The sequence below is a fragment of the Ambystoma mexicanum genome, chromosome 7p, assembly GCF_040938575.1.
Source record: "Ambystoma mexicanum isolate Mex_15411 chromosome 7p, UKY_AmexF1_1, whole genome shotgun sequence".
In the NCBI taxonomy this organism is placed as follows: Eukaryota; Metazoa; Chordata; class Amphibia; order Caudata; family Ambystomatidae; genus Ambystoma; species Ambystoma mexicanum.
In genome coordinates this window covers 893725945-893751247 of record NC_090939.1, presented here as the reverse complement: position 1 = coordinate 893751247, position 25303 = coordinate 893725945, and the positions used below count along the sequence as shown (strand labels likewise).

Sequence of the window (25303 nt, the reverse complement as noted above, 5' to 3'; positions counted from 1 at the left end):
AAAAGCCAGCCAGCTGTAGTAAACAAAGGCTACCGCTGGTTGGCTTTCCCTTCATTAGTGCTGTAGGCGGAGGACGGGGACAGGAGACCAGAGCAGAAAAGCTGCAGCTGAATCTCGGTAAGTGCTATTTATTTTTTTTAAAAATAAGCACTAGTTGTGGTTTTTTTTCTAAGTTTTCCGGGCTGGAGGAGCCCGGAAAACTTAGAAATAAAACCACAGCTTTAAAAACGTATTTGTTTGCGGTCGCTTTTGAAGCGTCTCAGTTTTAAAACTTCCTATGTAAAATGTTGAGCTATTCAAGCTCAAAATTTGCAAAAGCAAGCACATGGGCACATCCATTTTGTGAAATGGAGGCCCTCCTGTGCTGGCTTTTGCGGCACTAATGAAGGAAAAGCCAGCCAGCTGTAGTAAACAAAGGCTACCGCTGGTTGGCTTTCCCTTCATTAGTGCTGTAGGCGGAGGACGGGGACCGGAGACCAGAGCAGGAAAGCTGCAGCTGAATCTCGGTAAGTGCTATTTATTTTTTTTAAAAAAAAATAAGCACTAGCCGCGTTTTTTTTTCTAAGTTTTCCAGGCTGGAGGAGCCCGGAAAACTTAGAAATAAAACCGCAGCTTTAAAAACGTATTTATGTTTGCGGTCGCTTTTGAAGCGACCACAAACATAAATACAACGTTATTGTGTTGGAAAACGCTGCAGTTTTTCTTTCCAAGTTTCTCTGGCTCCTCTGGCTCGGAGGAGCCTGAGAAACTCGGAAAGAAAAACCACAGCATTTTCCAACACAACCGCGTTGTTTCTGCCTGAATCTGCTTTCCCATTTGGGGTTCTTGGGCTCCCCACGGGCGCCTCACACGCCGGTTGGGGGGGCACACTACCTCCACCACACAGCCCTCGGAGAGTGGGCACTCGCTGCCCAGAGACATAACTTCCTGGAGCTCTTGGCAGTCCTCAAGGCTCTTCAAGCTTTTCAGCAACATCTCCAGGGTCAGACGGTGCAGGTCCTCACAGACAGCACCACAGCCATGTTCTATCTGAACAAACAGGGAGGCACACACCCTCTAAGTCTGTCCACACCATCCGAGAAGAAATGGAGGTGGGCACTCAAGCGGAACATGTTTCTGTTCCAGGGGAACTCAATTCTCTGGCAGACACCCTCTACCAGAAGAACACGAGTGGCAACTCGACAGAATGATCCTTTACGGAATATTCTCACTATGGGGTCAACCCCCATTAGTCCTGTTCGCCACAAAGCAAAACGCTCCATGCCCAGACTTCTCGTCCAGGTTTCCCCAGCCAGGGTACAAGGGGAACGTGCTGTGGATGAACTGGTCAGGGAAGTTTGCTTACACTCCCTCCGCCCGACACCACTCCTGAGCAAGATGGTGCAAAAGATGCATCGGAAACAAGTAACCCATATCCTGGTTGCTCCTATGTGGGCGAGACAGCCTTGGTTTCCATATCTGCTCAAAATGGCGAAGTGTGACCCAATCCAGCTCCTGTGCCCGTACAACATGTTGACACAACACAAGTGGGTATACCTCCACCCACGCCCAAAGTCAATGAACTTGGCAGCTTGGTTCCTGAAATCAGAGTTTGGCCACTTGAACCTTCCACAAAGGTGTATGGATATCCTCAAGGAGGCACGAAAACACAACAGCAGCCACTGTTATTTTAATAAGTGGAAGAGAATTGTGATATGGTGCACATCCCAATCACTAAGCCCATTAGAATGTTCTCCAGCTAATATGCTACACTGCATGCTTAACTTACTAAACTCTGAAATGGTATTCAATTCCTTCAAAGTACATCTGGCGGCCCTATCGGTTTACACCACTTCACAGAACAAGGTGTCCTGGTGGAAAGTCCCTGTCATCAAGGCATTCATGGAAGGGGGTATAGAGGCTATACCCCTCACCCCCCAATTGCCAAATCTCCCCCGGGTTGGGATCTCAATGTCATGCTCTCCATGGGGCCACCCTTCAAGCCTATGCACTAGGCCAGCCTGAGGTATCTTACCTATAAAACTGCATTCCTGGTAGCTATCACCTCCATAAAACGAGTCAGTGAGCTACAGGCGTTTATCAGTACAAGACCCCTTTTTCATCATACACAAGGAAAAGGTTGTCCTCTGAACACATCCTATCTTTTCACCTAAGTTAATTTCAAACTTCCATTTAAACCAGCTCATAGAACTCCCCACCTTCTTTCAGAATCCTTCAAACTCAATAGAAAGAAGCCTCCATACACTTGATGTACGAAGGGCGGCCCTGTACTATGTGAACAAAACCCTGAATGAAAACAGACCAACTCTTTGTTTCCATAGTGCCTGGTAGAGAAGTCGATCACATATCAAAGGGCGCCATTTCCAGATGGATAGTCGGATGCATAAAACTCTGCTATTCCATATCCAAAAGGGTTCTACCTGTTACACCAAGGGCACACTCTACCAGAGGTACAGGGGCTACCTTAGCTTTGATTGCAAATGTCCCTCTAGACGCCATATGCAAAGCTGCTACATGGAGTTCCATCCATACTTTCACACAACATTAAAGCATTGACACTGCTCGCGTAATCTATGCAGAGCATGTGATCTAAGCAGATCCACAAGCTCCAGAAGGGATACATTGCTCACCGTAATTGTATTTCTGGTGCTTGTATCTGCTTAGATTCACATGCGCCCACCCTTCCTCACCTACTGGTGTAGAAGGCACATAGATGTTTTCTGGGGCTTCTGTTTCTGCTTTACAACATCTGTACTCACGCTATACTTCATGGGACCTCATGTCAGAAACAATCAATCTGAGGGACCTCAACGTGTTAAGGACCATGGGTATAGTACACATCACACTAAGGATAGCATTACTAATCACGCCCTGTCGATGTCCGTTTTCGAGTTTTGAAAACAAATCTCGTAATACTCTGCGACTTCCACTAGATGTTGGACTATGCAGAGCATGTGAATCTAAGCAAATACAAGCACCAGAATCACGATTGCAGTGAGTAATGTGTCCCTTCTAGTACTGCGTCACTAAGCCCCTTACCTCAGTTCACGCCTTACCCCACCACCCTCCTCCGCCACAACCCCCAAGCCCCCCCACCCCTGTCCGCCCGAGCTCGACCGCTGCAGAGGAAAATAGTGAGAGAAGATGACCAAAAAGCCCATAGGTTAACAAGCGAGGATGCCATAGGAATACAAAGATTTAGAAGAAAATCATTTCCACTATCAAATGCTTTTTTTTGTTGAAACCAGAGAGTGAGAAAGAGATGCGGCTTGTTGGACCGAAAACAAACACTGTAGGACCATCACGAAGTGTCCCCTCTCTCGAGACAGGCATGCATCAACTGCTAGCGCTTTCTGAACAGGGATGCATGGAAGGGGTGATGAAGAATCTGCGGGAGAAGAATCCATACAAAGAACATTACAGTGAGTAATTTCTCCTTCAATAGATTGCCTTTCTCCTGCATATTCCTCATCAGATAGACTCCCAAAGCAGTGGAACAATGAAGACGGGCAGAAAGCTCACAGCAAAAGGCTTTGTAACACCACCATACCAAAGCGCGTGTCAGCCCCACCAGTGATGTCCAGGCTATAGTGCCTTGTAAAAGTATGGAGTGCGGACCAAGTTGCCGCCCGGCAAATGTCCCTAACTGGGACCCCCCCCTTTGCAAGGTGGTAGATGTGTTGACCCCTCTGATCGAGTGGGCTCTGATGTCAGGAGGCAGTTCCATGTCTGCAGATTGGTAACATTCTGTAATACATACGATGATCAGGAAAGTGTTTGCTCGGTAACAGCTAGAACTTTTCTGGCTATGGAGTAGGCCACAAATAACTGATTTGTCTTCCTATATTCCGTCCTTGCCATATGAAAACCTAAGGCCCTTTTGGGATCCAACCGAGGAAAGTATTCCTCTTCCTTGGAGGGGTGCGGAGGTGGGTAGAATACAGTCACATCTATAGCTTGCGAAAGGTGAAATTCTGACGCTACCTTTGGAAGGAACCCGGGCCTTGCCTTAAATGAAACCTTTTCACGAAAGAATCGTAAAAATTGTAGTTTACAGCAAAGGCCATGCAACTCGCTGACCTACATGTCTTGGTATGGCAACCAAGAAGGCTGTCTTCAGCGTAATCAGCTGCAAAGAACAAGAGTGCAAGGGGTCAAAGGGAGCCGCCATCAGGAAAGTGAGAACCACATTAAATCCAAATCTGGTTCAACAAAAAGAACCAGGGGAAACTTATTCACAAAGCCCTTCAGGAATTGGGCCTTAACCGGGATTGTAAAAAGGAACCTCGATTCTGAGACCTCTTGAACACAGACAAAGCCGCCAAATATCCTTTGACTGTGGTGACCTGAAGGCCTGCAGAGGCCAGTGACTGAAGGCACTCCCATCAGTGGGGCAAGAGATGGGGTCAGTCTCAAGTTCCCTGCACCACGTCTCAAATCGTCTCCACCTGCATGCATACATGGATCTTGTTGTCTGCGTGCAGCCAGCTACACTGTGCACCTCCTCAGAGAGGTCCCAGAAAATCTCATCCTCTCAAGAGCCACGCATGTAGATTGAGAGTTTCCAGGTTCGGGTCGAACACCCGAACTTCCAACAGGGTTAGGCGATCCAGGCGACGACGCAACCAGAGAGTTGGGTAGATGGTCCGATCCAGGAGTACCATGTCCTCCTCGCCCAATTCGGGGTGATCAAGATCAAGGTTGCTCGAAACCTCCACAACCTCCTGAGAGCTCAAGGAATGATGGGGATCAGAGGGAAGGCGTAGTGGAGAGCGAAGGCCCAATCCACTAGAAACGCATCCCCTAGTGCACCGTTTGCTGGGAATTCCCTTGAGCAAAACTGCTTGCACTTCCTGTTTCACTCTGTGGCGAACAGATCTACTGCTGGGGCTCCAGAGAGAGGAGACCTCTTCCAGGATTTCCTGGCATACTTCCCACTCGTGTGAGACTGCTTAGAAACTTGTTCAAGGCCCTGAGGTCCAAGATAGGACGGAAACCTCCTCCCTGCTTGGGTACCACGAAATACATTACTCGATGCTCTCTGCTCGTCCCGCACTTCTTGCATGGCACTCTTCAACAACAGAGCTTATTTATTTATTTATTTGCAGAGCGCACAGCAGGCCGAAGACATTGTGGTGCTTTTTACAGGGTTGCTTATACTTAGTTACATGCAGTTCATGTCCGTAAGGTTACATTGGACAACATATACTTTTCAGATATGCGTGGAACAATAGATGAACATGCAGATGGAGTTAATTGAATAGTACTCTTTTGAGTTTTTTACGGAAAGAAAAAAGGGATGTCAGCTCTGAGGTCCAAAGGCAGAGAGTTCCAAAGTTTGGGTGCGAGGAAGGGGAAGCCTATGCCTCCTGCCTTAGTTCTGTTGATGCGAGGTATAGCTAATTGATTGGTGTATTGTGATCTTCTTGGTCTGGTTGATTGTGATCTATCTATTGAGTCGGATAATTAAGAAGGAGCTGAGAGGTTGATGCATTTATGGGTGGTTGTGAGAATTTTGAAGGCGATACGGTCTTTAACAGGAAGCCAGTGAGCTGTCTTTCTGGCTTGAGTGATGTGCTCTCTTTTTGGTATGCTAAGGGCTGCTCTGAGAGCATTGTTTTGGCTAGTTTGGAGCCTAGATAGGTTTTTTGTTGGAGGTGCCGGCTAGGAGCGCATTACAATAGTCTAGTTTAGCTCCTATTGTTGCTCTGGCGATGGAGAGGCAGTGCTCCTTGGTTAGAAATGGTTTTATTGCGTTAATAAGTTTAGTACTCAGTGCTGAAGCTGAGACTATGGCACTAACTTGTTTGTCCATAGATAGCGTAGCGTCTATGTGAACCCCTAGAGTTTTGACTGAGGATAAGACTGGGATGATACAATTGTCAATGTTGAAATTGATGTACAGAGGGTTGAGGTTGGAGAGGGTGGATTTCTGTCCTAGTGTGAGTATTTCGGTCTTGTCCCCATTCAAGCATAGGCCGTTGGTAGCCATCCATGCTTGTATGGTAGAGTAGATTGGCTGTAAGGTAGTGGCGTCTTGGTGGTAATTCCCTGTCAGGGGGAGTAGAACCTGTGTGTCATCGGCGTAGTTTGTGTAGGTGATGCCTAGCCCGTCTAGTTTATCAAAGAGGGGCTTTGTAAAAAGATTATAGAGCGTGGGGGCAGTACAGGAACCTTGTGGGAAACCACAGTGCATGATGGATGGTGCTGCATGTGCTGTGTTAGAGAACACTTTCATAGCTCTACCCTCTAGGAATGATGTTACCCAGGATGCAGCGTCATTTGAGAAATGTGCAGCTTGCGTCAAGTGATTGGTAAGTGTAGTGTGATCTACCACGTCAAAGGCAGCTGAGAGGTCAAGGAGAAGGAGGAGAGCAGGTTTTCCTTTGTCTAGGATGTTGGTGATTTTGTTTTTTAAATCTAGAAGGGCAGTTTCAGTTCTGTGTCCCTTGCGAAACCCAGATTGTCTTTTTCCTAAGATAGCGTTTGATTCGAGGTAAGGTTGAATCTGTTTGTGGGCGGCTTTGTCCAGTAGTTTCAGGTGGAATGGGACTGTAGTTATGGGTCGATAGTTGTTGGGGTTGGCAGGGTCTAGCAATGGTTTTTTTAAGAGAGGGCGTACCCAAGCCTCTTTAAGGCTGTCTGGGACTATGCCCGATGTCAATGATGCATTGATGAATGCTGTAAGAAGAGGGGCGAGTGGTATTGCGCAGTCTTTGATGATTTGAGGGGGGCATGTATCACCCTTGCATTGTGATGGTTTGAGGTGCCTGAGGATGTCAATGACTTCTGCTTCGGTGATTTTGGTGAATGCAAATTTGGGCACGTTTCCTTTTTTAGCATTAGGTTTTGTCTGTAAATGCGCGCTTTGCTTGGGTAAAGTATTGAAGTGGTGGGATATTTTGCTTTGGAGGAGGTTTATTTTTGCAAGAATGGCTGATTGAATGCCTGTACACCATGCCTCATCTTTAACAATCTCGTCAGGGCATGTGGGTGGTAGGGTTAGTTCTTTGAATATATTAAAAAGTTCTTTAGAGTGGGAGTTGGCAGAGGAGCTGCTGTCATTGTAGGTTTTAGATTTGGCAAGGAAGATTGCGTCTTTGTATTTTTTTGCTATGGATTTGAAGTTCATTTTTGTGATGTCGCAGGGGTTAGACTGCCATTTTTTGAGCGCCATGCGTTTGTCTTTGCACAGAGTCTGGAGTTCCTCTGTGAACCAGGAGTTGGAGTGGAAGGATTTTTTTCTTTTTTGTTTTCCAGTGGGGCCGCGGTATTAACAGCCATAGTAATGGTGTCTTTGAAAATATCTGCGAGGATGTTTGGGGTCTGTGGAGAACGGGGGTGCTAGGCATGGCAGATTGAGGAGTGCACTGATGTTGTCAGCGGTAAGTTTTTTGGCACTTCTGGCTAGGGTTGCCGGTGCTTTGGTGGGCACTTTGGAGCTTAATGAGACAGGGATGTTGAATAGGAGAATGTTGTGGTCAGTCCATGGGAGGCTGGTTTTGGAGGTGATGTCTACATTACAGTTATGGTCTACGATCCAATCTAGGATGCGTCCTTTTGCATGAGTAGGTGCTTGCAGTTCTTGGGGTGGGGGTCTGCACAGAGGTTTCCTTAAGAAGGGCAGACGACCACTCCACTACACGAGCTCCAAGTCCCAGGCGTCTGAGGTATACTCGTACGCCCCGTCCCATTTCCTCCATCCTTGAGGGCATCCCCCAACATGAGAACGGTACCGGAACCTCTGGGAGCAAAGAATTGACCTTCCCCTTTAAATTTAGTATAGCATGTGGGAGCTCGGGCATGGGAACGCCCCGCCCTCCGTCACCTCCTCTCAGTCCCATTTTACCCCCGAACGGTGTCAGACCTGGCAGCCAGCGCAGAGATTTATCTTTAGCTTTCCGATTGCTCTCTGTTTTGTTTGTTAAATTTTATTGAGCTTCCTCTCCGGTGCCTCGCCTCCCCCGGCGCATGTCGGCTGCAGAAGGCTTCACAAGATATGCGTCATGCGACCACTCGGTCCACGCCTCGGACCCCCCATGCACTCCGTCTTGGGTGTTTAGGGCCCAACCACTGCTGGGACGTATGTTCAGCTTGCAGCGCTCTCGGTGTCAGGGCATTGAAGAATCGGTTGTCACAGTGGAGGGAGATCTTACACACTTCTCTGCCCCACCTTAAGGACTTCACAAGGTAGGCCCTCTTTTCTGCATGGCTCCAGAGCGCAGCAACTCCTTCCCCGGGGTTCCAATGGATAAGGGTTCCTCGGATTCAGGTTCTGGCAGGCTCAACGCTTCTAAAGATACTGGCTGCCAAGCCGAGGGGGAACGGGTGCCCTAATGGTCTGTACTCGGCTTGATCCAGCACGGCTACCAGCATAGGTGCTAGGGGCATTCAGTCTACCAGAGCTTGCTGCAAGGTCGTGAGTCTGCATGTTACGACTACCGGTCAGCCGGCAGAGGGCGCAGCGCCTACCAGAGTGCTCTTTGAGGTCGACGCTTTTGCTTCGGGTGCAAGACCCGAGCTGTAAACCAGAGCTGTATCCTCCAGTGTCGAGGCCTCTCGTGGCTCTGGGCCTTCTCGCCCACCCGTCCAGGGCGTGGCGCAAGGCATCAAAATGGCAGAGGGGGCACGTGGCGGAGCCTGCCAGGTTGGTGGTCCTCTTTGATACAGCTCAGGGCCCGCACATGCATTTTGCCCATTGAATAGGCTTTCTGAGATGATCCCAGTCCCCTTCCCTCTGGAAGTGGCAGCGGATTGCACGGTTCAGGCTTCTGGTCTCCTCAGGGATACATCTACCCATCGCAGCCTCAGCACTTTGACCAGGAGCTGATGACCAGCGCCTCGGAAGGCCAAGCCCATGGAGACCCAGTGACTAGCGAGGAGCGCTTCCTCTCCCTTATGCGTTCCCCTCAGATAAAGGGGCTCCTGAAGGATATTGTGACAGAGGTCTGCAGGTGGCGCCTCCCCGGCCCCCTCCTCTGGGTGGTACTCCTGTTTTTCCACACTCCCGGTCCCTTCCCCAGTCCAGGAATGCCAGTTGTTCAGACCCCTCCACCCTCTCCTGTTCAACCAACGCCTCCCACTCAACGGCCGTTACACCTGTCTTCGACACTGGACATATGATGGCCCCAGTCTGCAGTGGTGTCCCAAAGCCTGCACTCCCCTCAGTCTCTAAAAAAGGTGGGTGGAGATGACGACCAGGATGATGAACTCTCTGCATCTCATAAGGCCTTTCATGACCGCCTTCAGGGCCTGGCAGAGTTCTTGTGGGCCCCTATGCCAGAGGAAGCTCCCCAGGAGTCTGGAGTGCTAGCAGAGGTCTTGGGTAAGCCCGCCACCATCCGGTCTGGCATCCCTCTCCAAAAGCATGTCCTGCAGAAGGCGCCTAAGGTCTGAGAGAAGCCCTGGGCTAACGCCCAGATGAACAAGAAGCTGGAGAGCAGGTTCTGATGGACGGACTGGGAGCCAATCCTCCTGGCTTTGCAGTTACATTCTTCAGTGGTGGCTGCGGCCTCATTATATACTAAATCATCGTCTTCCTCCACGGGAGCCACCTCCAGTTGTCTTTCCATAGAGGACAAGGACCTCGAGACTTTGGGAAAGCGCTGTTATTCCATCTCTGGAGTGCATCTGCGGAAAGTCAACGCAGCGGCTAACCAGAAGCTGTGGTGAGAGCTCTGTGAATTTTGTGCCCGATCTCTGTTAGGCAAAATCCTGTGCAGTGCCCTTAGGGACCACGACACACAATTAAGACTACAAGTGGTAATACAAGTTCACCTTTGGTACAAGCCTGTACTACACTGTTAAAGTGGTAGCAGTAGCGGAGCAGCCAGACTTATCTCAAGAGCAAATGAGCAGTAGTAGAAATTACACAAAGTTCCACAATTACTGTGACTCAAGCAAACACTGGTTTTTGGTTGAAAAGTAAAAGTACATTTATTTCTAAACGATCTGTTGGTAAAACACTTCACTTCTATTAAATTAAATTGACACGACAAATACACTACACACAACCAATTCTCTTGGTGTTGAACAACTCAAGGTAAGTACCTTATGTTTTGACTGACCAGTGTTGTGAAACAAAAGACGTGACCGGGAATACGTATGCTATCACTTTTTGACAGTTCGCTCTTACTAAAGATATGCGTATCCGCGACAAGAAATGTTACCGGGGCAAAACACACTTAGCACCTGGGTTAACCAAAGAGAATTTTGGGCAAAAATCACAGGCAATACTTTTGTCAAGGGAGACAGAATCAGAGAACACTTGCTGACAGGAAATTAAAAGTCAATAGGCCTGCGCCAATGTCAAGTGGAACCGGGCTCCTGTTATCGAGGATCACACAGTCAGACAGTTCAAGTTTCAACGTTGACAGGAGTACTTAGATATTGTCAATAGAGGAAGCAAAAGTTATAAGAGGGAAGGGAGACAAGGGCAAGCCTTGGATGAGGAGAAAAGGGATTCACCCTAGTTCCTCAAAGCTGGACACAGTACCTTATTCAATGAAGAAGCTGGTGCCACAGCAGTTGTTCCTGGTAGTTTCCTGCAGACCCACGGTTCCTGGAGCTTTGGTCATGGAGATGAGAAGGACGACGTTTGGAGGGGTCTGCACTGCTCAGGGATGAGACCAGCAGAAGCGACGGTGAATAAAAGATGCGCTCCTTTAAAACAGGAGAGGCTCTTCAGATGGCTATCCGGACCACTACAGCAGTGTGCAGCGATTTCGACCATGAAGAGGATCCTCTGGCTGTGGAAGAGGAGCTGGTTGACCCCACCAGGCTCAAGGGAAGAAGACTCCGGACTGGATCTTCTCTGGTCATTGAAGGGTAGATAGCTCAGGACTGCAGCAGGGCTTCACCGGGACGGGGTAGTTGCAGCAGCCGTCTTCTCTGCTTCTCTTCGGTTCCTTGTAGTTCCAGTGGCGACTCTGACTTCCAGCCCAAGAGTCCTGCCTTGCGAAAATCCCTCATTCACACAGCCTAGCTGTCAATCACGCAGCAGGGGGGTTGTCCGGCCCGGACAACCAACTCAGCCAATCATGGCAAAGTGCGACTTGGATTTCCTAGGATACCCTGTGCAGGGGTGACTACACCCCTCCCTCACATTCAGCCCACCTAGACACTCAGGCGCCCAGAGGATAGCTTCTTGGCAGAAGCCCGCCAAAAGACGGTGGACAAAGAAGGCAAACCTGGTTTGCCGCACAAAGTAAAACACAAGAAGGACTATAACAAAAAGAAATGGTGAATAAACCCGACCGGAGCCAAAAGAAAGAGTATTTGGTCAAGCGGGTTTATGTTTGAGGCTAATATCATAGCCTAAAACAATACCACGTTTATATAGTATAATCGCGGTAGAAATGTTAGGGTAGATACCACTGCCACCAGCCAAGTCTAAATGTTAAAAGAGCAAAACAAAAGTTCAGAGAGGCACAGACAAAAAGGGGTAGGATTTAGCCCTTTCCAGTACTCCATGTAAGATGGGTTGTACTGGGTCTGTAGTTTAAAGTGACTTATGTAAAGTTAATGGCAACTTTACCTGTTTCTGGGGGACAGTAGTCAGCCCCAGAAAAAGGAGTCATTGGGAAGTCTTGGAGACAACCCTGTGTTACTGCACTCAAGGTGCTGTGTAACACACACAACAAGTTGGGCTCATGGAGTGGTGTGCTCCAGAGCCCAAGATCACACAAGTAGAAATGCACATGACATAACACGGGTAAGAGTGGGAAAAAGAGGCACACTCTTACTAAGTGAAAAAAATAAACTCCAGAAATCCAGCAAAGCTGCTGGGGGACTCACTAGGTGAAGGAAATTAGCCATAGAATGAGAATTCTCCCTAACAATCTCCCTTCAGACAAGCCAGCGTCCTTCAAGGCTGGTCTGGCAGATGCCCGGGCCATTGCGCAGGACCTTCATGCAGTCTTCGGTCTCCCACATTGACACAGCCAGCAGAGAGCTGAGCTTTGGTGTAGAGGTGAGGACGACGGCGTGGATGCACGTCACTAAGTTTTCATCTGACGTGCAGGAGCGGATCCTAGATCTGCCTTTCGAGGCCATGGACATTTTTCATTCGTCGACCGATGACCAGTTGACAAAGAAGAAAACCTCCACTCAAACCGCCAAGCCTTTGCCCATCCTGACGAAACCTGGGCAGAAATCCTTCCCTCAGTACCGGGGCAGGTCCGAGTTCAAGCCCTACGCTTTCTCTGGATCCAACAGGTTTCGGGTCCACGGTACACAGAGGCCCGACAGGTCACCCACCGACAAGAGGAGGAAGCAGCAGAGGACTTTGCGCTGGTTTTTCCTCTGCCCCCGTCTGACGCCAAGAAGCAGTGAATTCAAGGTCGGGTAACACAGCTCACCTGTGGGGGGCCATTTGGCTCTTTTTCCAGGACACATGGAAGAGTCTTTTCAGCAACCTGTGGATCCCATCAGTAGTCTCTACAGGCTTCAGTCTTCCTCTTCGTTTGCCTCTACCATCCTGTCGTCCTCTTCCTCAGATCGGGTCTCTGGCTCTTTTATGGGAGGTCCTTGCGCTCTTGGGGATGCAGACGATGGAACCACTTCCTCTTTCAGACAGGGGCTCTGGTACTAGTCCAGGATTTTTGCGGTACCCAAGAACAACCATGCTTGCTTGAGGGTTGTCCTGGACCTGTCATTTCTAAATCTATCTTCACCGCTGGAACACTTCAAGATGATTACTCCAACGCACATAGCCGAGCCTCTGTGTGCATGGGACTGGATGTGTTCCCTTGATCTCAAGGATGCGTACCTGCATCTACCCATCTACTGATCGCATCAGAAGTTTCTGTGGTTCATGAGTGTCGTATCACTTTCAGTACAAGGTGCTGCCCTTCGGCCTAAACTCGGCCCCTTGTGTATTCACAAAGTTGATGATCGCTGTGGCGGGCCTTCTCCTCTTGGAGGGCCATCATCTGCACCCTTTTTTGGACTGACTGGTGAGGGGGGAGGTCAACAGAGGGTGTGTTGCACTCCTGTCAGCGATTGGTGGATATCCCTCATCAGCTGGCATTCTCCCTCAACCAGAGGAAGTCAGTTTTGCCCATCTCAGGATCTGGTCTTCCTAGGGGTGTGTTGAGAACTACAGTTCAGCAGGTGTTCCCTATGCCCTGGAGGCTTCTGTCCATCTGCAAGTCAGTGGGGCACTTTCTGGACAACTCGACCACCTCAGCATGGTGGTTCCAGCATATACTCCTACATCACGTCCCCTTTTCTCCATACTGTATGGGCGTCCCTCGCTAGGGACGGGAGACAGAACTTTTTTCACCAGAATAATCATCTTCCCCTTTAAAATTAGATGCGCGCGGGGGTCCGGCCCTGGTAGCATGCACTCCCCTGACTTCGCCCACCGGCGCCACTTCTCGGTCTTCTTTTCTGCGTCGACGGTGACGGACCACTTTCACCAGCGCTCCCGGGTTAGGCCTCCAGCCCAGTAATTCCACACGTTCTTCCCCGGAGAAGTATTCCTGTCTTCATTTTTCTTCTTCATTATTAGCTACTGCTTATGGGGACGGCAGGTTTCAGCAGGTATCCAGCCTGCGAGGGTCTCTGCCCAACATCTGACCCCCACGCCCTCTGCCTCCGGTGCCTTGCCCAGACCACTGCTGCGACGGCTGTACCGCGTGCAACACCTTGACACCTTGCGCGCTCACTAATCCTCTAGCCAGGTGGCTAGAGCTCTTCGGAAGATCGCCTCCAGAGGACCTCTAAGCATTCGCGAAGCAGAAGACCAGGCCCATGGTAGGTGCCCTGTTCTCCTTTGCACCCCGCAAAGGCGACTCCTTCCCAAGGAAGTGCCCAAGCGGGAGGACCTCTCAGGTCCTTAGACTAGCAAGACCACTGAGGCTGCACCAGCTACCGGCCACCAGGCTGAGGGGGGGGGTCGCAAGATCCTACCGGTGCTACCGCGGAGGAGCCGCTAGGCTCTATTGCTGGGTCACAACCAGAGGGGCTACGCCCTAACACCTTACCCATGTCTGAGGGGGTGCCTGTACTCAGCACTACCGGCGCCGCAGCCGAGGGCACCCCGCCTCCCAGGCCTCTACATAAGGTGCAGGGAAGGCCACATCCACCACCACTCGGCATACTGGTGGAAGCCAGTGCCAGTTGAGCAAGTTCCACGACGCAGGCACGTGACACAGAGCCAAACAAAATGGCGCCTCACCCAGCGCCTTCTCCATTCTATCAAGGGGGCAACTGGACATTTTCTCAAGAGCAGAGTGACCTTAGCATGGTGGTACCAACACCTGCTGGGAGTCATGACCGCATGTCTCCTTGCAGCGCCACACACGAGGCTCAAAATGAGGCGGTGGCTGCAGCTAAAACTTTCCAGCCTCCTGGGACCAGATGGGCTCTCAGGCAGAGCAGGTCAGCATACCACAACATCTCCACCAGGATCTAGTCTGGTGGGGTGCAGACAACCTGCCAATAGGCAGGCCCTTCCGGCAACCAACACCTCATGTCACTATGACCACAGACTCGTCCGTTGAGGGATTGGGATCTACACTGGACAGCCACAGCGTCAATGGAGTATGGTCCCATCAGGAACAGCATGTGCACATCAACTGGCTGGAGATGATGGCTATCTGACTTGCTCTCAAAGCCTTTCTACCCATGATCACCGGCAAGGTGATTCTCATTCAAACAAACAGCTCCACCAGCATGTATTACATCAACAAGCAGAGTGGCACCCGGTCCCCTTCCCTCTGCAGATTGGTGATCGACATTTGGGAGTGGGCGCTGGTGAACAACATGCACCTGTTGCCAGTCCAGTCCAGCCTAGAGGCAGACAGGCTCAGCAGGCTGGGCTCTGACCCCGTTGAACGGTAGTTGAACAAGCAGGTCCTTCAGGGGATCTTCAACAGGTGGGGTCATCTGCAGGTGGATGTCTTCTCCACCAGTTCCAACCACCCAGTTCGCCTCCTGGCTGGGGCAAGGCAGGGGTTCGCTGGGTGATGCAATGCAGATCCTGTGCAACAAAATAAACATGTACACCCACCCCCATTCCCTTGTGCACAGGGTCGTCTGCAGGTTCAGGGAGTCTCGGGACCTTTGGATCATCCTGATAGCTCCACGGTGGCCAGCAAGACCATGGTTCTTGGAACTGCTCAGCCTGTCGGACCAGCCCCCGGTATATCTCCCGCTGGGCATAGCACAACTACCTTCTCAGCATGGGGGCACAGTCATCCACCCCTCCTCACAGAAGTTAGCCCTTGCAGCGTGGTTCCTGAACAGGTCACCCTGAAACATCTGCACCTGTCAGGCTAACCTGGCCATTATACAGGGGGCTAGGAGCAACGCTACTACCAGGAGCCAATACAAAAGCAAGTGGACCAGGTTCTGTCACTGGGCAGAATCAAAGTAAATTGGTCTGCTGACTTGCACATTGGACGACGTGCTATCCTTATCTCCACACCTCGCACACTTGGATGCAGGTAGACACATGCCGCACATATCTGGCGGCCATTGGAGCTTACAGTAACTCAGAAGAGGAGGTATTTTTTTCCTTGAATATGGTGGTTGAGGCACTTGGCAGGCCTGACGAGGCTGTATCCACCTATCAAGAAACCACAGCCGGTGTGGGACCTCAATGTGGTCCTCGGCGCCCTTGCGCATCTACCATTCCAGCCTATGGCATCCACGGACATCAGGCTAGTCACCATTAAGATGGCCCTCCTAGTGCGCCTTACCGCAGCGGCTGAATCAGTGAGATCCATGCGCTGGTGGCTTTAGAGCCATATACTAAATTTCATAGGGATATGGTGGTGTTCAGAAGACACCCCGTCTTTTTACCTAAGCTCATCATATCTTTTCACCTAAATGAGGAGATAGGGTTACCGACTTTCTTCGCAGACCCTAAGGAGGACGCTCAGAGGGTATTGCATGTCAGGCGTGTGCTAAAATTCTACCTGGACAGAACCAAGAGCTTCTGTAAATCAGATGCCCTCTTCGTCACCTTTGGGGCGGGGGGGGGTCAAGCCTGGCTATCAGGCCTTCCAGGCTTACATAGCAAGGTGGATGGTTATGGCCTTCAAGTAGGCGTATGAGGGGCAGCACAAGCCATTGCCAGCAAATATGCATGCCCACGCCATCGGAACTAATTCCACAGCGGTAGCTTTCAAGACACGTTCTGTGGCAGGTTATCAGCAAGGCGGCTAAGTGGGCTACTCCCTCTGCCTTCTGCAAGCACTACTGCTTGGATGCTAGCACCTGGTCGGACGCAGCATTTGATCAGGCAGGGTTAAGGAACTTGTTTTCTTAAGAGGGCCAACTCTCCACCCTGGGGATACATTCAGTTGTAATCAACCATACAGTATTGAGGAAAGGGGGCGTGACGCAGGAGTAATTATAAGTTATGCACCGTAGTGACTAATGTACTCCTAGTCCATAGTCCCCTTTTCTCCATACGTCCGACCATCCTTCCCCCCCCCCTAATACAACTGGTGTCATTAGGCAATGTTAATATTGTCGACGCTTCAAAGGGGACTGAAGAGTGGTGCCGGTGGGCGGAGTCAGGGGAGCACGGTATCTAAATTTAAAGAGGAAGATGATTTTTCTTGTGAAAATAGTTCTGTCTCCAGTCCCTAGTGAGGGACGCCCATACAGTATGGAGGAAAGGGGACTATGGACTAGGAGTACGTTAGTCACTAAAGTTAGTCATTTATGCTTTCTGGGCTTGATGGCCTCCTACGTGCTCACTCTACAGCACGCTCAGCTCAAGATGAGGTGCCTCCAACTGCACCTGGCAGCCAATTGGGATCAGGAGACTGGGTCTGTCGGACAAGATCCCGATAACGCCACACCTACTGCCTGATCTTGGCTGGTGGATGATGAATGGCAATGTTTCAGTGGGAGCCCCCTTCACCTGGCCTGAGCCTGCCCTGGTGATGCCACTCCTTTTTTTCGGGCTAGGTGTATTCAGGTGGGCTATACGATTCATGGCGCATGGTCCAGGACGGAAGCCCTTCTGCATATCAATCTGCTTGAGCTCAGGGCAGTGGACCTGACTCTGAAGGTGTTTTTGCCCCTCATCAGGGACAGGTTTGTTCTGGTCAGGACGCACAATTCTACTACAATATTTTACCTGAACAAGCAGGGTGGCACTCGTTCCCCCTCCTCTGCATGTAGGCGGTATTAATCTGGGTCCGTGGTCTCTGTGAGATGCCTTCCAGATATGTTTGCACGGCCGCAGGTGTTCTGTATTCACACCCACAACTCTGCAAGTTTTGGGCCTCGGTGGGTTGCAGCCTCATCCAGATTGCCCTCCACTGGCCTTCCAGACCCTGGTTTTCGGTTCTGCTGCAGTTGTGCTCCCAGGTTCCTGTCCACCTTCCGATCTCCAGCAGGGGGAGCATCAGGACCCAGCCAAGCTGCCACTGACGGCCTGGTTCCTGACCAGTTGAGGCTTCAACATGCTACATTTTCGGATGACAACTGGGACATCATTCAGCAGACTAGGATGCCCTCGACTTAGTCCCAGTATAAGAGTAAATGGACAAGGTTCTGCCATTGGGCTCGTGACAAGGGTCTGTACCCTGTCACCTGTCCTATGGATGTCGTACTGGCTTTTTCAGCAAAACTGGCTCATTCTGGAGTTTAGGTCGATACTTGCTGCACTTATTTGGAGGCCATTGGGGCTACAATAATTCCCTTGAGCATGTGTTTTCTGCGGCCAACCCGGTGGTTAAGGCTCACCTCAAGGGGTTGGCTAGGCTTTTTCTGCCAGTGCATAGGCCGCACCCGGTTTGGGACCTCAATGTTGTTTTTGCAGCTTTGCAGCGGAAGCCTTTGGAGCAGATGGCCTCTATGAACATCCGCTTGGTGACACTAAAGACAGTTTTACTGGTGGCTCTCAACTCTGCATGCTAGCGAGCTGCAGGCATTGTCTTTGTGCGAGTCCTTTAGCACATTTCACAATGACAAGGTCATCTTGCGCACTCACCCAAACTTCTTGCCCAATGTGGTCTCTCCATTTCATCTAAATAAAGAGATCTGCCTGCCGGTGTTCTTTCCGAAGCTGCAGTCTGAGGCTGAGAGGTCCCTGCACTTCTTAGACCTCAAGAGGGTCCTCAAGTTTTAGCTCTTTCGGACTAAATCCTTCAGCAAGTCTGAGGGAATGTTTGTGACTTTTGGCGGCTTGTCTCCTGGCTCTCAGGCTTCCAAGTCTTTTATCGCCTGTTGGATGGGTCAGGCCATTTTTCGGAGGCATACACTGCCATGGGCAGACCAGTTCCTGTTGGGATTCATGCCCATGCGGTCAGAGCCAAGGCCACGGCGGTTGGGTTTCAAAGACCTGCTTCTTGGGATGTCATCAGCAAGGTTGCTACGTGGTTCACTCTGACGGCCTTCTGTAAGCACTGCTCACAGGACACTAGCTCGAGGCACGTTGCAGAGTTTGGTCAGGCATTCAGAAGAACCTTTTTGCTTCGTCCTAAATGAGGCAGGTTATCACTGCTCCAACCTTTGTTCTTGTTCAGTGGAATCGCCCACAAGGATGGAGGAAAGGGGACGCGATGTATGGGTAATTAAAGTTACTCACCGTAGTGACTAGAGTACTCCTAGTCCATAGTCCCCATTCCTCCATATGTCCCACTGAACTTTCCCAACTAGTGTGCAGGGGCTAATATGTACTAGGAATAGCCAGGTATCCAAGCGTCTGATGTGTTCAAAGGTGAGAAAGGTGAGGTGCTGCAGGGCGGGCCCTTGGCAGGGCGTTCCTGCGCACTATACTAAATTTAAAGGAGAAGCTCAATATTTCGCTGCCAAAAGTTCTGGTACCGTCCCCATGTTGGGGGACGCCCGCAAGGATGCAGGAAAGTGGGCTTTGGACAATGAGTACTTTAGTCACTACGGTGAATAACTTTAATATCGTCCACCATTCTGGCCAATGCTTGGACAGCTGTCCACCAACCAGAGAGTTGTGGGAGGGGAAAATCAAAGTAGCTTTGAGGACTGAGCTGCCTGCTGGTCTCTGGGGGCTTGCGGGAGCTGCGCCTTCCTGCTGTAAGGAACATTACGTCTGTAGCCCCTGCCCCTCTAGGCAAAGCTCAAGGCAGGTCTGGCCGGCTGCGCAGATAGACCCAGCGATATTGCAGGAGGTGTTGATTCCTTGAACTTCTCTCAGGATTCATGGCCTTTGGACTGACAATGAATTCCCCATCAAAGGGCATGTCCAGCAACCTATTCTGGACATTTGGGGAAAACCCTGAGGAGCACAGGTTGGCCTGTCTCCTAAGTACCACGGCTGACCCCATTTACTGGCCAATGCAGTCCGCTATGTCCAGGACCGTTTGCAGCGACTGCCTGGCCACCTCCTTCCCATAGTCCACCAGCTGTGTAAAGCCATCTTGCAGCTCCCCTTCAGGAATGTACTGGGCTGCTTGTTCAAAGGACTTACAAATTAGTATTTAGCAAACCCACATGAAACATTACTAGCCTTCAAGGCCAGAGGTGAAAATCTTTTTCACAGCGGCATCCAGCCTCTTGCCCTCCCTGTCAGGAGGCAGATTCGAGGTGGATGAGTCTGCCCTGGTGGGAACTGTGGCCGACTGAACAACTTGTCCCTTAGGGAAGGGTGAGAGGACAAAAAGGACGGATCCTATCTTGACGGACTGTACTTGCTACTGAAAAGCAAGTTGACCAGGGGAATAGAGCAGGGCCGTTGCCACAAGGAGGCGACTGGGTCAGCTATAGCAGAATTTAGTGGTATATGTTTCTCCATAGTGGGACCTTCATCCAAGATATCAGTTCGTAGCCCAGGGCTGGTACTGCAGAACCATTCAGCCCCAGAGTGTCGACCACTCTGTCTACCAGTGCTCTGAATATGATCTGGGCATGAGTGTATGGCTGAGCATGCTACAACTCAACATCTGGGGATGTATCTAGCCCAGTGGCGGCATGTAGGCCCTGTGCCAAGGCGAGGTCTGTCTACTCATCAAAATAATGTGCTCCACCAGCCTGTGAATATATATATATATATATAGGGTCGACATCGCCCTCATCATCCCCGCCATCAGCGTGGTAAATTTGCACCATGGAGCCGAAGAAATCGGTGGCGGTCGGCATCGGCCAAACTTTGGCCGCTGAGAGGGATCGAACCCTGAGACTTACGGGAAGGTCCCGGCTTCGAAGGTTTAACTGCCTTCCTCGGAGCCGCGGTCAAAGGTTCTACTGCTCGGTATCGGAGCTTGCGTGGGGTCGCGTTCACCAAGCACCACTGAAGCCACTGAGGCCCGCGGTTTCCTGCACCTACAGCCTCCTTTTCGAACATCACAAGCATCTGCAACTTGGAGTCCTCCCATTCCTGAACAGTTGTCGGCCCTGCTAACGACTTAACTCATTTTGACGAGGAGCCAGAGTCGTGTCTGTGTCAGTGACACCTTCTTTTTACGAGGGGACGACGAAGAATATTAGCTGAGTGAGTGAGATAGCTTCTTCATCTTGCGCCAATGTCTACTCTACTTCTCGGGGGTTGGCCCCTCTGTTTCACGCTCTGAGGACCAAATGATCAGCCGCTCCTGAAGAGATTTAGTGTTAATTTTCCCACACAAAGCGCATTCCTCTATGTCGTAACCGTTGCCCAGGCACCACACACAGATGTTGTGTGGGTCGGTCACCGACATCTTGGAGTTGCAGTTTGTGTCACTTGAACCCCGAAATCCGAGGTGCAGACATCTCGCAGACCAGAAAAAACATGAGATTTGACAAGAAAACGTCAAATAGACTTCAGGACTCGCTATGTTCTTCAGGAGCAGCTTTTCGAGAGCGTGGAAAAGGGGAATTGAGGTAAGGGATGTAATGATGCAGTATATATACGACGCCCGATGTCGCATCCAGAGCCGACGAATGAGCACCGAGCAAGATGGATCGACGGCTTAGTCGAGGTCCACAACGCACCTGGTTGAACAATTGTCCGAGCAGCAGAGCTGGATGAGGATATCTAGCTGATGAGGAATCTGTGAGAGAAAGGTAATCCATTGAATACTTTTTTTTTTTTTAGCACCCTGGGATACCGTTCCAAGGGCTGGATCTTGGGCTAACGGGCCAGAGCCCTTGTTAACCACCCTCACTTTGTGCGATCCGTTAACTCGGGCTGCCTGGCCATAACCCCCCTACGCCTTACCTTGAAACGGAGTGCTAATGCCACATTACAGAACCGGTAAGTATATTTGTTCTTCTAATGAATTTCTTTTTCTCACAGATTCCGCATCTGAAAAAAAAAAGAATAGTCTTATGTCCTGTCCCCTTTCCTCCATACTTCCAAGGGACGGGAGACTGAACCTTTTTGACCATAAAAAAACCTTCTTCCCCTTTAAATTTAGAGGCGTGAGGGGGTGTGGCTCTGGGAGCATGCGCTGCCGTGAATCCGCACTCCGGCGCCACACGTCAGTCCCCTTTTCTGCATCGATGGGAACTGGCTGAATTCACTAGCGCTCCTGGGTTTGGCTTCGGCCATGTAATTCCACGCGTGGATACTTCTGTCTTTTTATCATACAGGTACTCGATCCTCGGGCGTCATGCTCCTCCCCGGTGCATGTCGAACTTTCACAGGTTCAGCAGGTGTCCATCCTGCAACGGGCTCTTCCCAACTTGAGACTCCCCACACTCTCTGCGTACGTTGCCTTGACCCAGACCACGGTTGGCAAGCTAGTACAGCGTACAACACCCTGTCATCGAGGTCTCTGAAGAACAGGCTAGCCAGGTGTAGGGAGCTCTTCCAGAAATCGCCTCCAGAGGACCTGAAAGACTTTGTCAAACATCGTTCCAGTCCCAGGGTAGGGCCTCTGTTCTCCATCGCACTCCGCAAGGGATTCTCCTTCCCAAGGGCTCGGCAGGACGGGAGGGACATCCCAGGTTCTACCACCAGCACGTGCACCAAGGCCTCCCGGGCTATCGGCCTACGGGTCGAGGGATCCTCTGATCCTCCCGGTGACAGTGTTGAGGTACCTGAAGGTTTTTTTACCGGGTCTTCACCCGAGGGGCCATGCCCTAGTAGCAGCATTATGGCCAAGGGGGTGCCTAAACGCAGCTCTACCGGCCCCCGTGCCGAGGGTGTTATGCCTACCAGGCCTCGGCCTGAGGAGCAGGGTAGGCCTCATGATCCACACTCCAGAGTCCTGGAGAAGGCTGGGCCCAGCGAGCTGAGCGACAAGACGCAGGCACGTGGAAGGCAGCTCGACAAGATGGCCGCCGTGCCAGACATCAGCACCCGTCCGATGCCGTACCAGGAACAGGAATTAGGCGAAGAACGAGTCTCAAGGTTGGATTGGTGTCAACCAGGTATGTGGCCTAAAGCCTATGCTTTATTTGCGCAGGGCAGGTTCCCGCTACATCCATATAGACAGTGTTTGCAGCGCCTCCAGCAGCCGCCCGCTACTCCATCTAAATCCCCTACAACCGCTCCAACCTGTGAGGACAGGTTCTTTGAGAGGTTCCTCAGACTCATGAAGTCCCCTCGGATGGGGCTGATCCTCAGGGATGCCATAAGGGAGGTGCTCCCGTCAATGCATACAATACCTCAAGCTCCTCCACCGGAGGCCCCGGCGCAGCCTTTGCCACCGGCTCTGGCCCCCCAACCGATTCATCATGCGGTCCAGTACCAGCCTCCACCAGAGCCTCTGGATCCGGTCCCAGTAACCCAGCCTCCCGCTCCCCCCACTCCTCCACCGGTGCAGGATCCTCCTGACCCCCAGGCGGACATGGACGATGAGGAGGACCCCGACACGCCATTGTCAGCCAAGAACTTCCATGAACATCTTGCAGGGCTGGCTGAGTACCTGGGCCTTCCTCAACCCGAGGTCGATCAACCAGCAGAGAGGGTCCTCGCAGAAGTCCTCACGCGCTGCCCCTCTGCTAAAATGGGAATTCCACTGCAGACCGATGTAATCACCCTGGCCAAGAAGGGTTGAGTCAATCGATGCCTGGACGCCAAGTACAGGCAGATAAACTCTTGCTATCGACCCATCCTCAGCCACACTCCTCCGTGATCGCTGCAGCATCACTATACTCCAAGCCTCAGTCGTCCTCAGCCAACTCCTATGTGGCGCTGCTATGCTAGGTGGAGAAGATCTTGGAGGCGTACGGGAAGAAACTCTATTCCAACACGTCTCTGCATCTTCGTCAGGCCAACGCCGATGCCAGGCTCTAGGGTGGACTGGCTGAGGCCAAGTTTGTGGCGCAGGACATCATGGAGTCTACTGTGGCCCACATTGACAACTCTGGCCGGGCCATCTGCATCGCCACAGACCTGAAAAGAACATTCTGGCTCTATGCAACTAAATTTAACTCGGACGTCCAGTAACACATATTAGACCTGCCGTTTAAGGGGAGTGACCTCTTCCACTCGCTGGACAAAAAGAAAAACAGCTCACAAATGGCCAAGTCTGTATCCATCCTGACAAAGACCACGCCTAAATCGTACACCCAGTCACAGCAGTGCTCTGACACGGGGCGTACATACTGAGGGTTTTGCTGCTTCCAAGAACCGAGGTCCAGGCAGCCGGACCGCTCGCTGACTCCACATCGGTGCAAGCAACAAAAAGGGGGTGGGAGTAAGGGCTTTTTCCAGCCCCCCTCCGCAACATTCTCTGAGGGAAAGAAGGCATGACAGACCCCTCCGAGCCCATGTGTCTCCAGTGGGGCGCAGGCTTGCTCTCCATGCACATTTCTGGTGCCAGAATTTCGCGGACCCCTGGATCCTCTCAGTTGTATCCACTGGGTACCGCCTACCCATCCCAGCCTCTCCTCCCCTCTCCCCTCCACTCTGTCAAGTTGGGACAGCAACTCTTCTTGCGGAGATCCGATCGTTCGTAGAGAGACATGGCCATGGAGGAAGTCCCAGCCGCCTGGCCCGGCCTGGGCTTTTACTCCAGGATTTTCGCCATTCAGAAAAACAGGCGGGCCTGAGAGTTTTGCTTACCTTTCAACCCTCAGCCTCTCCTTACCTCTACAAAAAATCAAGATGTTTACGCAAGCTTTTATAGTGAACACATTGTGCAAGGCAGACTGGATGTGCTCCCTGGATCTGAAGGACGCTGATCTACACTTCCAGATATGGCAGCCCCATCGTTCTTTACTATGGTTCGGGATCATGGGCTACCATTTCCAATACAAGGTCCTTCCTTTTGGCCTCAACTCGGCCCCCAGGGTCTTTACCAGACTCATGAATACTGTGGCTGCCCTCCTCAGGACTCTGTGCCTCCACATCCACCCATACCTCGACGACTGGCTCGTCAGGGCTACATCGCCGGAAGCAGTTCACCACACTTCCCAGGCTTTTTGCTCAATCTCAAGAAGTCTCAGCTGCAACCCACGCAGAATCAGACATTCTTGGGCCTCATCTGGGACACGTGCTCCGAGAGGGTGTTTCCTTTGGAGGATAAGATCACAGCCATCAAGAGTGCCACTACTCACTTCCTCCACAGAGAGGTGACCTCGGCCTGGTGGTACCAGCACCTCCTGGGTCTCTTGGCAGCGGTCCTATTAGCTGTCCCCCACATGAGACTCGGGATGAGGAGGACACAGCTGCACTTCGCGGCATCATGGAACCAGGAGCGGGGCTCTCAATCCGAGATAATCAACGTTCCTCCATCTCGCCACCAGGACCTCGCATGGTTGTCTATGTAATGCAACCTATGGACGGGCAAGCCCTTCTGGCCTCCCACCCCGCAGGTCACCATCACCACGGACTCCTCCCTCGAGGGATGGGGAGTCACTCTGGATGATCTCCCGATCCATGGCGCCTGGGCCCGACACGAGCCCGAGTACCACATCAATTGGTTGGAGCTGAATGCCATCTGGCTAGCGCTCAGAGCATTCCTCTCACTTATCAGGGGCAAAGTTGTCCTCATCCAGACAGACAACTCGACCAGCATGTAGTATGCCAACAATCAGGAATGATATGATTGTATGATATATGATATGATTGTTTATTTATATAGCGCCTATACACAATGTGTTTCAAAGCGCTTCAAGGCAAGGGAGGGAACAAGGGAAAATACAACCACATTCTTACAGTCCATGAATCATAAGGATGTGAAATTAACTATCGTACTCGGCCTGGCGACATTTCAGATAGTGCAAGAGCTAAGACATAGATAAGGAAGGGAGGGGGAGAGTGGGAAGGAAATGGAAACAGACGGGCGACAACCGTACTAGGCCTGACGACATTTCTGGTAGAGCCGGAGAAAAACAAAAGGTGAGGGAGAGGGGTGCAGAAAGGGAGGGGAGGAACAAAACAAGCGACTATCATACTAGGTCTGAAGACATTTCAGATAGACCTGGAGGG

The 25303-nt window shown here is 51.1% G+C and overlaps 1 protein-coding gene across 1 annotated transcript in view; it reads left to right on the top strand.

Annotated features, from left to right (window-relative positions):
- The window catches only part of CUL4A (cullin 4A), a 2221838-nt gene that overhangs the window by 1975406 nt on the left and 221129 nt on the right, over positions 1-25303 (top strand). The window lies entirely within an intron of this gene.